Source organism: Adiantum capillus-veneris, chromosome 12, assembly GCF_014529385.1.
Source record: "Adiantum capillus-veneris isolate H3 chromosome 12, ASM1452938v2, whole genome shotgun sequence".
NCBI classification, from domain to species: domain Eukaryota; kingdom Viridiplantae; phylum Streptophyta; class Polypodiopsida; order Polypodiales; family Pteridaceae; genus Adiantum; species Adiantum capillus-veneris.
The window spans coordinates 43,494,987-43,508,302 of NC_140942.1; the positions used below are offsets into that span (position 1 = coordinate 43,494,987).

The 13,316-nt window shown below is 42.9% G+C and overlaps 1 protein-coding gene across 5 annotated transcripts in view; it reads left to right on the forward strand.

Moving 5' to 3' along the window:
* The window catches only part of MIA40 (Cox19-like CHCH family protein), a 48,590-nt gene that overhangs the window by 12,687 nt on the left and 22,587 nt on the right, over window positions 1–13,316 (forward strand). The gene's annotated exons all lie outside the window — the stretch shown is intronic.

Consider the following 13,316-nt stretch of genomic DNA (forward strand, 5'->3'; position numbering starts at 1 on the left):
TACCTGGTTGTTTTCATGACCGATCATTTGTCTATGTTATTAACAAAGATCATTTACTGTTGATGTAGCTGACTCTTGGTTATATTAAGTTAGTCAATGGTTATGGTATGTCTTTTCTAGAAAGATTTAAGTTTTTAGCTAAGTCTAATTTTATGAATTTGCATGATTTTGGTGATGGTCCTATTCGTTGGGTTTCTTTCAAGAATGTCTTATTTAGTACTCATTACATAAGCTCTTCCATAAAAGCTCTCAATCGTATGAACGTTTAAGGAAAAAACATCTTATGGTAGATCTTCCTTGAAGTCCGGCTGATACCTCTCAAGTTATTTATGCGATTTATTCTATGACCTTTTGAATAGCTTTCGTTCGTTTCCAAGAACATGTAAGAGAAGTGAGAAAAGTTCAAAGTAGAAGCACCTTCGCGAAAGTGTGAAACAAAAATGGCTTTGAGTCTTTCTGTTGTTTTCCAATTGAGCACATAGAGGGTAATTTTAGAAACTTTAAAGAGTTTTCTACATCAGTGTGGCCTTTAAAGCTGTTTTGGATGAGAACTTTGCATACCTTTTTCCTTGAAGGTACTAACTGGGAAGGAAAGTCTTTTTATGTAAAAACAAGACAATTTACTTAAAAAGAAATTTTCGTTGATAACTATCTTTACCTCCCTGACTTGGATAAATTTGGATTAAGCTCTATTTTGAGACATCTCCTTGTGTGAGAAAGCTATGGAAATATCCCATCGTAGCTTTCAAATATGTGAAAACTTTAGGACAAAAACTTTTTACCGTAGTAAAAAGTTTTTACTACGGTAGTAAAAACTGATGTCACCGTAGTAAAAAACTTTTTACTACAGTGACATCAGATGTAATCTTAAAGAGCAAGAGAGGTTAGCAACCTGGGGTATTGATTGTTCTCTCCTTCTGATTCCTTGAAAGACCTCTTTCCTAGAGGTACTAAATATAAGCTCCCTTCCTTGGATGACTCTTATCTTCTCAAAGCCATAGAGAAAAGTATTTCTAGTTTTGTAGTAAAGTTTGAGGAGTCTTTAGGAGATCAAGGTGTTTTTATGCATTGCAAGTTTGTAGTCCTCAAGTCAGCTTCTTTGAAATTAGCATCTTGCTCTAGGAACGTTTCTTCAGGAAGGAATAGCTCATCTTCTTGTGATTGTCATGCTCTTTAGGAAATTTTATCGTGATTTTGTAATCTCTTACATAGAGAAGTGCTCTAATAATTTTGTTGTTACGTGCAAAAAGTTTTGTTTAGAATGCTTGTTAGGTGAAGTAAACTCCCAAACTTACAATGGTTGTGATCTTTTGATGCAAGAGGTTATCTCGAAACATCTTTTGGTTTCAAGTGCCATCCTAAATTACCATTTTTGTATCCGTTTGGAAGTTCCACAGAAATCCTATCAAACCTAGATTTTGTAGCTCCATCTTGTAACACCTCTCTAACAAAGGTTTCCGAATGGCTTTTTATTGTTTCATAGCCATTTTACCTAGTGTAAATGAGCTTTGGAAAAATCTTCTAAAGGAAGTAGACGTATCTTTTGACTCTAGTTGTATTTTAAATGATTTAGTAGGTATAATCCTTGTCATAAAGTTTTTGAACTCTTCAAGACGCATTAATAAGAAATCTTCTCCTTTATGTCTCCGAACTTTTGACTTTACAACGCTGTGAATTTGGAGGACCTTAAATTCAGAGTCAAGTCTCTTATCTCAAAAGTTTTTGCATACAAGTTTGAGAAGGATATTACTTGTAGAAAAGTCAGCCTTGAACTTTGACTTTCTATGGTTGAAAAGTAAGAATCCGAACGTAGACAAAGGGAGAATGAGATTCACAAGGATTGTAGATGGCATTGACATCATATTTTCTTTTGGATAATTTATATATAACTATTGGTGACTCTCTTTTCGTCGGCTCCAGAGGCGTGTGCCACTCTGTTGGTATAGCCTCGACGATGTCCTGGCACATGCTCTTTACCCCCCTCACGCCGCGCAGCTGGATGCTCTGACTGGATAGATTCACTCCACCTACTCTGCAGTCAGATCGGGAAAAAGAGAGGCTGTCTGATGATCCTGCGAAGCTAGCATGCTGCCATACATCCGAGATCCACAATGTCATACATAGCTGTTCCCAATCAGACAACTCAGCCCCGTGTACAGTAGCATGACTGCCCCCAATCGTGTCCGAGGGGTCCTCAAGTATGCTTAAATCCCCCCGAATTTCATACATAGTTGTTCCCAATCAGCCAACTTAGTCCCATGTACAGTAGTATGACTACCCCCAATCCTGCCGAGGGGTCCTCAAGCACGAGATTCGCAATGTTATACTTAGCTGTTCCCAATCAACAACTCAACCCCATGTTTTACGCAATTGCCTTGGAAGGTTATGACGTTCTACTCAAAATTCCTTGTACCACAAGAACAATACCGTGGTTGACTATCGGGCCGAGAATGCGACTTTGACAAATGAAGGGCTCAGAGATTGTACTTAATGAACTTCAGTTTCTTTACTCACTTTTTTTTTGGGAGAGAACTGAACGATGAATGAAGGTCGAATATGTTTTGACCTGAACAAAAGAACGCCAAGATTTTCTCCACACTCATGCCGATTGCTTTTCAGAGGGCCTGCCAAGCGAGTTACCATCCGCTCGTCTTAAAGATAATACCATTGATCTGATACAGGGAAGCACACCACCGAACTGGCCACCTTATTGTGTGAGTAGAGCCCTGAACGAAGAGATTATGAACCAAGTGAAAGACCTCTTGGAAAAGGGTCTTGTCCAGACTAGTACTTCACCGTGTTGCTCTCCAATGTTGTTGGTTTTGAAGAAAGACGGATCTTGGACAATGTGCATCGATTATAGAGCTCTCAACAAAATCACCATCAAGAACAGATTTCCGATTCCTAGAATCGATGATATACTTGACCGACTTTAGGGATCCTCGTGCTTTAGCAGGATTGATTTGAAGAGTGGATATCATCGGATCAGAATCGCGCCGAGAGACATCTACAAGACAGCTTTGCGGACGGCTTTTGGGTCATTTGAGTTTTTGGTGATGCCTTTTGGCTTAACCAATGCTCCTGCGACATTTAATCGGATGATGGACAAGATTTTTCGAGAGTACAAGCTATTTGTTGGCATTTTCTTTGACGATATCATTGTTTTCTCCAAGAATGAGGCAGAACACAAAGATCATCTGCTTCAGGTCTTTCAGGCATTACGAGATCACAAGTTGGTGATTAATGCAAAGAAAAGTAAATTTTTCCTACCAGAGACACACTTTTTGGGACACATTGTGTCAGCAGTAGGAGTGCAAATGGATCGGGCCAAGATAGAGACTATTTGTGATTGGCCCGATTTGAAGAATATCCATGAATTTAGAAGCTTCTTGGGACTGTGTTCGTACTACAGGCAGTTCATTATAAAGTTTGCAGAGGTTGCTTCCCCTTTGCATATCTTGACACAAAAAGGAGTCCCTTTCTTGTGGGGACCCACATAGGTGACTGCCTTTCAGATATGGAAAGAGAAATTGACTACGGGACTAGTTTTGACTTTACCGGACTTGCAGAAGTCATTTGAAGTATATTGTGATGCTTGTGGTCGTAGACTGGGTGCGGTCTTAATGTAAGAAGGCCATGTCATTGCTTACGAGAGCCGATTGTTCTCAAGGCCGGAGATGACAGCACAGATTTATGAGAAAGAGCTTTCGGCGGTTATCCATGCTCTTACTCAGTGGCGGCATTACCTACTCGAAGCGGATTTACTGTCTGTACAGACCATCAGAGTTTGCGCTACTTCTTGTCACAGAAGCAGCTTTCGGAAAAGCAGACGTGGTGGGCGAACATCTTGTCACAGTTTCACTTCCAGATTGTCCATGTGCAGGGATAGAAGAATGTGGTGGCAGATGCTTTGTTTCGGAAGCCGTTGGTTCTGGCTATTTCCGCGATACATCATAGGAGCTTCGAGGATATGGTTGACCAGTATGCCATAGATACAGATTTTGCAGACGTTTTCATACGGATACGGGATGGGGAGACAGTAGTGGGATATTCCATTCGGGATGGCTACTTGATGAGAAAAACCATGTTGTGCGTTACACAGCCGTTGAGGGAAAAGGTTATAACTGAATGCCATTGTCCACCTTTTACGGGTCACCTCGGCATTGCTACCACCATGAAAGGGGTAGAGACATACTTCTTTTGGCCGAGACCCAAGAAGGACGTGAGAGAGTTTGTGCGCAGTTGCTTAGTATGCCAGAAGGTCAAGTTTGCCAGGCATAAAGCACATGGATTGTTACAGCCTTTACCCATACCCACCCGCCCCTGGGAAAGTATTGCAATGGATTTCATTTTTGATCTCCCGAGAACATAGAGTGGTCACGATGGTATCTAGACTGTTAATGACAGATTTAGCAAACAGGCTCAATTTTCGTTCCAGTGAAGAAAACAGTCAAGCCGGATCACTTAGCGAGACTTTTTGTGGCCCAGATTTTCAGATTACATGGCATGCCTGAGACGATTGTCTCCGACAGGGACCTAGATTTACAAGTTTGTTTTGGAAGGCAATTTGGGAGAACATTGGCACGCGGTTGCAGTTCTCGTCATCGTTCCACCCGCAGACTGACGGGCAATCTGAGATTGCCAACTCAGTGGTTTTAGATTTTATGAAGTCTCATATCTTGGATCAGAAGACTCAATGGGAAAAGTACCTACCTTTGGTGGAATTTGCCTACAATAACACGATACGCTCTTCGACGGGGAAGGCGCCATTTGAGATTGTTGAAGGTGCTGCGAAGGTTCCACCCTTCCTGAGCACGAAAGATAAGATTTTTGAAGCGAATGAATATACTTGAGACTTAGATACGGGTTTTGCCAAGGTTCGCGAGACTTTGTAGAAATCTTAAGAACGACAGAAAAATGCAGCGGATCGCCATCGTCGCAACTTGAAATTGAAGGAGGATGATTGGGTGCTGTTACGTTTTGAGAAGGCATGCTTGAGAAAGAAAAAGGTAAAGGAGAAGCTTTTTCCAAAGCTTAGTATGCAATACTACGGACCTTTCCAGATCTCTGAAAAGATAAATGATGTCTCCTTCCGAATGAAACTGCCTGACACTTGGAGGATTCACAATGCATTTCATGTGAATCTCTTGAAACCTTTCAAAGGTGATGTGCGTGATGATGGGGAGCCTGATGAGCAACCCGATGTGGAAGAAAACGAGGAGATCCTTGTTCCTGAACAGATTTTGGCACATAAGGATACAAGGAATAAAGGTAAAGTTCGAAGGCGGTTCTTGGTTAAGTTCAAGAACTATCCTGCATTGGATGCGAAGTGGATGACCTAGCAGATACTCCTCAGATTGTGAAACTTTACCTCGAGGCTTTTGGTTTAGCATAGTCTACTCCAAATGGAATCCAGAATTCAGCTTGGCCGGAGATCAGGTGCAATGGGATGCACAAGAGGGCAGTCACTCCGCTCCTTTGTCAACAGATGCCTCGATTTTGATACTAGAGTCACTGATGTCTCTTTGAGCTTCAGGGATACTGACAGCTGACAGTATTCTGCTGTATGACTTTATGAAATGGTATTCTTGATTATGATACTGATTTGTTCTTGATTTCTTTGAAGTGCAGGAACTCATAGACGAAATGACTGCAACATTTTGGTCTGATTGATCTTGAATAGACATGGTTGCGATAGGGGTTAGTCAATCCGACATCGATGAGGTCCCGATTGGATCTAGATGTGATTGCTAGCTACATTGCCGATAAATCATGGTCTAAGATCCGAATGAATGTTGAATGTCATGTGATGTCCTGTGATGTCTACTGATGTCTTGTGATGTCCTGTGATGTGACTGTCGATTGGTATATGTGCTAGATGTGTGTTCCTAGTACGTAAGTACTAACAGTCAGTGTCTGCTAAGACGGTTTATGGCCTCTGTCTGTTTTGCAGGCGTAATCGAGGCGATTACAGTACTTTCAAGAGGGGGGTATGTCACAAAGTGATGACGTTTCTGCCCGAGAGGAAACCCTAACCCTGACTGTTGCTAAACCCTAAATTTGAAAACCCTAACCCTAAAACCTGCAAACCCTAAAATCTGCCAGAAACCCTAAAACAGCCCTAACCCTAACCCTAACCCTAACCCTAAAAGGGCAGCAAGGTTGAACTCCCAGAAAAAGCATAGACATGATGACGTGGCAGGATTCCGCTTTTTGCGACGCCAAAAAAGAGAGATTTCTGGAAATTTGCGTGGCTATCTTTTTATGCTACGCAATCTCAGAGAAAGAGTGAGAGAAAATCTTTTGCTTTATTCTTGAAACTCAAGAGAGAGTTTGTGAGAAAAAAGAAAGCCTTTGCTTTTATTTTTAGGCTTTTTATCTGAAGCTTTTGGGGCTCTGCTTTTGGCATCCCTTGTAAATTAAATATGTGAGTCGCGGGCTCCCACTCTGCAGAGCATCTGGACGCAGAGTTCCAGAGTGAGACCCAACTACTCTTGTACTTTGAACTCAGATTAATACATAAAGAAATACCGAAAGGGGCGCCAGTCTTTGGGGCCAATATCTCTAGGCACGGAACTCCGTCTGGCCAGTGTAAATCTATCATGAACTGTGAACTGTTTTGAAGTGGTTATTTGGTGTTGTCGGAGTAGATTCTTGACTTGGAGTGTCCAAGTCTGTTACATGAAGAGTGGATATCATCAGATCAGAATCGCGCCAAGAGACGTCTACAAGACAGCTTTTCGGACGACTTTTGGGTTATTTGAGTTTTTGGTGATGCCTTTTGGCTTAACCAATGCTCCTGCGACATTTAACCAGATGATGGACAGGATTTTTCGAGAGTACAGGCTATTTGTTGGCACTTTCTTTGACGATATCATTGTTTTCTCCAAGAATGAGGCAGAACAGAGAGATCAACTGCTTCAGGTCTTTTAGGCATTACGAGATCACAAGTTAGTGATTAATGCAAAGAAAAGTGAATTTTTCCTACCAGAGATACACTTTTTGGGACACATTGTGTCAGCAGCAGGAGTGCAAATGGATCTGGCCAAGATAGAGACTATCTGTGATTGGCCCGATTTGAAGAATGTCCATGAAGTTAGAAGCTTCTTGGGACTATGTTTGTACTTCAGGCGGTTCATTCGAAAGTTTGCAGAGGTTGCTTCCCCTTTGCATATCTTGACATAGAAAGGAGTCCCTTTCTCGTGGGGACCCACAGAGGTGACTGCCTTTCAGACATTGAAAGAGAAACTGACTACGGGACCAATTTTGACTCTGTCGGACTTGTAGAAGTCTTTTGAAGTATATTGTGATGCTTGTGGTCGTAGTCTGGGTGCGGTCTTAATGCAAGAAGGCCATGTCATTGCTTACGAGAGCCGATTGTTCTCAAGGCCGGAAATGACAGCACAAATTTATGAGAAAGAGCTTTTGGCGGTTATCCATGCTCTTACTCAATGGCGGCATTACCTACTCGGAGTGGATTTTACTGTCTTTACAGACCATCAGAGTTTGTGCTACTTCTTGTCACAGAAGCAGCTATCGAAAAAGCAGATGCGGTGGGCGAACATCTTGTCACAGTTTCACTTCCAGATCGTCCATGTTTAGGGACTGAAGAATGTGGTGGCAGATGCTTTGTCTCGGAAGCCGTTGGTTCTGGCTATTTCCTCGATACATCATAGGAGCTTCGAGGATATGGTCGACGAGTATGCCACAGATACAGATTTTGCACATGTTTTCACACGGATACGGGATGGGGAAACAGTAGCGGGATATTCCATTTGGGATGGCTACTTGATGAGAAAAAATATGTTGTGTATTACACAGTCGTTGAGGGAAAGGTTATGACTGAATGCCACTGTCCACCTTTTACAAGTCACCGCGGCATCGCTACCACCATGAAAGGGGTAGAGAGATACTTCTTTTGGCCGAGACTCAAGAAGGATGTGGAAGAGTCTGTGCGCAGTTGCTTGGTATGCCAGAAGGTCAAGTTTGACAGGCATAAAGCACAGGGATTGTTACAGCCTTTGCCCATACCCACCCGCCCCTAAGAAAGTATTGGAATGGATTTCATTTTTGATCTCCCGAGAACACAGAGTCGTCATGATGGTATCTGGACTGTTATTGACAGATTTAGCAAACAGACTCATTTCATTCCAGTGAAGAAAACAGTCAAGCCGGATCACTTAGCTAGACTGTTTGTGGCCTAGATTTTCAGATTACATGGCATGCCTAAGACGATTGTCTCCGACAGAGTCCCTAGATTTACGAGTTTGTTTTGGAAGGCAATTTGGGAGAACATTGGCGTGCGGTTGCAGTTCTAGTCATCGTTCCACCCGCAGACTGACGGGCCATCTGAGATTGCCAATTCAGTGGTTTTAGATTTATTGAAGTCTTATATCTCGGATCAGAAGACTCAATGGGAGAAGTTATTGCTCGATTTAGTAACACACTATTTTGTTGTTTAGATCTTTAGTGCTTTTAGTTTTTAGCTCTTACTTGACAAATGCTAGCCTTTATCAGGGTTGAGTATGCCCATCACCTCCGGAGGGTGATAGAAACTGAGTATGCCCATCACCTGCGGAGTATGTGAGACTTTGTAAATATTTAATTTATTTACGAGAAAATAGCTATCTAATTAGTTGTGTGCACATCAGAATAGAACTAGCAGTTCTAGGGCCTGAGGTGCATTCAAACTTGGGCCAGAGCACCTCAAGGAGACCCTAGCAGAAAATACCCTGAAGCCCTAGTGATTGGGAAATCGGGTCTTCAATAAGGGGTAGATAGTAGCCTCAGATTTCAGGCTCAGAAAATTATGTGCGTCAGTGCAAGCACATGAACGAGATGGGGTTCTTAGAATAGTAATCCTAAGGCCTGGATTATTTTGAAGGCCTTAGGATAAGTCAGTTAAACTAATTTAAATTGTTTGTGCCGGACCAAATGGCCGGACAAGTGCCAACAGTTAATGCCAAAGGAGTGCCGGTACGGCATTGTGCTGGAGAGCAGCTGACGTTTTCATTAGTGGCATCCATGTGTGCAATTGTGAGTTAATTTGCACATTCCATTAAAAGCCTAGGAACTTTTAAATGTGAAAGTTGAATGGTCTTGGCAAACTTATCAATGCAAAGTGACTCTCTCACTCACTCTCACCCTCCCTCATCCTCTAGCATCCCCTCTTTTGGCTGGCTATATAGGAGCACCCCCTCCCCCTCTTCTCAGGTTGGCAATGCACCTACCTCCCCTAAAGTGAGCGTGCTCTGTGCAACAGAGCTCTTCATTGAAGGTTGAAAATCAGCCCTTGTGGTGCATGTGGAGTCTTGGACCCATCACCTAGAACAAGGTTTCTCTTGATCATAGGTTGCTGTGGGGGAAGATTCATCACGAAAAGTAGAAGAAATCTCTCTTTCTCTCACGCCTAGCTGGTGCAAATTCTCTGTTTTCAGATCCTAATCACCTCTATTGGGGTGAATTTCAACAAAGTACTCATGGAATCTAGTTCTTCTCTACCTACACTACGCGTACACAGTTTTGTTTGATTCCATCACGAAAAAGGTCTCTTTTTCGGCATTGAAACGTGCTCATGTAACATTTTTAGGTTATGTGCAGAAAATTACAGCAAGCATGTGTGCGTGTATTTTGCGTGTTTCTCCCTTGTTTCCTGCAATAAAAACAAGGGAGAAACATGCAAAATACATGCACACATGCTTGCTGTAATTTTCTGCACATAACCTGAAAATGTTACTTGAGCACGTTCCAATGCCGAAATAGAGACCTTTTTCGTGATGGAATCGCACTAAACTTTGTGTACGCGTAGTGTAGGTAGAGAAGAACTAGATTTAATGAGTACTTTGCTGAAATTCACCCTAGCAGAGGTGATTAGGGGCTGAAAATAGAGAATTTGCAATAGCTAGGCGTGAGAGAAAGAGAGTTTTCTTCTTCTTTTCGCGATGAATCTTTCCCCACAACAACCTATGATCAAGAGAAACCTTGTTCTAGGTGATGGGAGCTCCAAGACTCCACATACACCACAAGGGCTGATTCTCAAGCTTCAATGGAGAGCTCTGGTGTGTAGAGCACGCTCACTTTGGGGGGGTAGGTGCACTGCCAACCTGAGAAGAGGGGGAGGGGGTGCTGCTATATAGCCAGCCAGAAGAGGGGATGCTAGAGGATGAGGGAGGGTGAGAGTGAGAGTGAGAGTGAGAGAGTCACTTTGCATTCACACTTAATAACTTAAAAACCATTCAACTTTCACATTTAAAACTTCCTAGGCTATTAATGAAATGTGCAAATTAACTCACAACTGCACACATGGATGCTATTAATGAAACGTTAGCTACTCCCACCATAATGCCGTACCGGCACTGCTCTAGCATTACCTGTTCACACTTGTCCGGTCATTTGGTCTGGCACAAACAATTTAAATTAGCTTAACTGACTTATCCTAAGGCCTTAAAAATAATCCAGGCCTTAGGATTACTGTTCTAAGGATCCCATTTCATTCATATGCTTGCATTGACACGCTTAATTTTCTGAGCCTGAAATCTGAGGCTACTATCTACCCCTTATTGAAGACCCGATTTCCCAATCACTAGGGCTGTAACAAACTGCTGATGTGTCAAAGCCCTGAAGAATGGAGCCAACTTGCAGATGCCGGCCGAGGGGCCTAAACCCTAAGAAGAACAAGTAATAGAAGAAGTCATACCAACTTATGGGGACCCTGTTCGATGGGGTCCTAGTGACATAATGGGATTAAAATAAAACAAGACTCACACACATACACACACTCACGCAAAGCTGATGACGTGGCTGCTGTACGGAAGTTCCGGAAATTACACTGACTGATGACGTGGCAGGCTATACGGATTTCCGCATTTTGCGCTAACTGCTGACGTGGCAGCTTTTTGGCATTGCTTTTGGACAAGGAGCTTTTGAGTTTGAAGGCTTTTCATGTACACTGCTTTTCATAGGCCAAGGGCCTTTAAATATGTGTTAAGGGCTCATTCTTTGGCATGCTTCGTGGAGAAGGTGTAGAGTCTGGAGTACCGGCTTGTACTGTGTTGATGCAATATAAAGAAATATACCGAAAGGGGCGCCACGGTTTGGGGCCAATACTCTTTGGGGTGGAATTCCGCCACTCCTTGTCGCGTGTCGTATTTCTCTCTCTCTCTTTCAGTTCAGTTGTTGTTATTGAAGTGCTAAAAATCTGTTTAGTCTGTTCTTTTCTATTGGCACGTGGTGCCCGTCTTGTGACAGTGGTATCAAAGCATCCAGCGCGTGCTTTTTTGAAACCATACCGGTCTTACCAAGGAGCAGACAGAGCAAGATTTTACTTTCAAAAGTTCAGTGGAAATTTTAGGTTCGTGCTCCGACCCCGGACTTATTAGCCACTCCCACCCTTACTTCGTCGCGCATCTGGCGCGCTTCTGTCTTCACCGCTCATGTCTTACAGGGCATAAGCCAAAAAGATCCCTTGCAAAGAAGGATCCAAGATTTGTTTCGAGTCACTGTTTTTCTCAGAGGCAGTGCCATGCAGATGTTGATGTCTATAGCTACCAAGCCGCACACTTCCAAGGACTTGGCAAGCTCTCAAGAAAACTTTTGCCCGAAGTTATATGGTTTCTGACATCTTCCCTTGGAGTGCAACTTGTGCCAGAGTGGGGAATCTTGAAATGCTTGCGATGGAAACCCTAGCAGATTATATCTTGAAATTTCTCGACATCTCTTAGTAGATGTCTCTTCACGAGCAGATGACCTTGGAGGTCCAATGCGATTGTTATCTTGGGACTACCATCGTTGCCAAAGAAACACTGTTTGTCAAAGAGTTGATGAACCATGCTATGCTCGGCTACGACCCTATGGAATGAACGTAACCGTAATTTTTTTGGTGCAGGTTTCAAGATGGAAAGTCAGTCGACTTTTCGAGCTCGACTGATGTCGAGATTGCTTTTTGACTTCTGTTTGAGAACTTGTTTGGTGATCCTGTTTGGAATTTGTTTGAAATAGATGGTATCTGTTTTGAACTTGTCTTGGTCTCGATTTGAATTGTTTGACTCTAGTTTTAAATACTGGTTTCAATGATTGGTGATTTTACTCCCGGGTAGAGAAGTGAGAATTACTGTTTTGGTATCGTTTGAACCTTGGAACGACGCAGGCCGATGCTTGGGGAGCGTTTCGTTGTATGCTAGAAAACCTCCGAACGACGTAGGCCGATGCCTTGGGAGCGTTTCATTGTATGCTAGAAAACCTTTGAACGACGCAAGCCTGGGGGAGCGCTTGGTTGTATGCTTGAACCTCCAAGCGACGCAGACTGCGGTTTGGGGAGTGTTTGGTTGTACAGTCCTGTGAACTCATGGCCCGAACGTTTTTAGGTTATTTGCGGGGAGAGTGACGAGGTAGTCGTTGAGTAGTTTCATACCGCAGACCGTTTGTCTCGGGAGAGTGCTCAGCGGTGTAGTTTGTTGTGTCTTGTAACATGCATATGTAAGCATTTGTGTTGCATTGTGATGTGTCAACTATTGAATATTCCTAATTGATGAGATTGCTTGGGTATGTAATTTTAGTGCGTCAAGACACACGTGGAAGATCAGTACGGTCTGGGTGTGATGGCTAATTTTACTATGCCGGAATATAAAGAGTTCCGATCTAGACGAAAGGAGAAGCTAACTCCTTGATCAAAAGAGCCGAAAGGAGAAGCTAACTCCTTAACAAAAAGAGCAAACTGATTGTCCCTCGGAATGTCCCTCAGAAATTTTTGAGCTAACTTGAGTTGTTTTGCAGATATGCTGTAATCGCGGACGATTACTCTCTTTCAAGAAGGGGAGATGTAACAAACTGCTGACGTGTCAAAGCCTTGAAGAATGGAGCCAACTTGCCGAGGGGCCTAAACCCTAAGAAGAAGAAGTCCTACCAACTTATGGGGATCCCGTTCGATAGGGCCCCAATGACATAATGGGATTAAAATAAAGCAAGACTCACACACACACTCACGCTGTCAAGAGTTTTTTGGAGCAAGGGATTGTGCATATGTACATATACATGCATGGTGCATCGAATAAAGGATTGCCCATTTTCCAGAGCCAGGTGGTTACGTGGGCCCCACATGTGTACATGTAGGACAGGGTGTACATAGTGCATCGATTTTCACTATTACCAGTACTAGTGTGTTTTTTCTACAATAACGAGGAGTTTGTAGCGCGTAAAACTTCTCAAGGAAGCTATCTGCGGGCCGACGACATGAGGTAAGCAGGTGCGTCAGATGACATCTAGTGGCGCCAGGAGGTCGAATGAGGTCAATACTTGCACGTGGATAAGTACAGACGCAA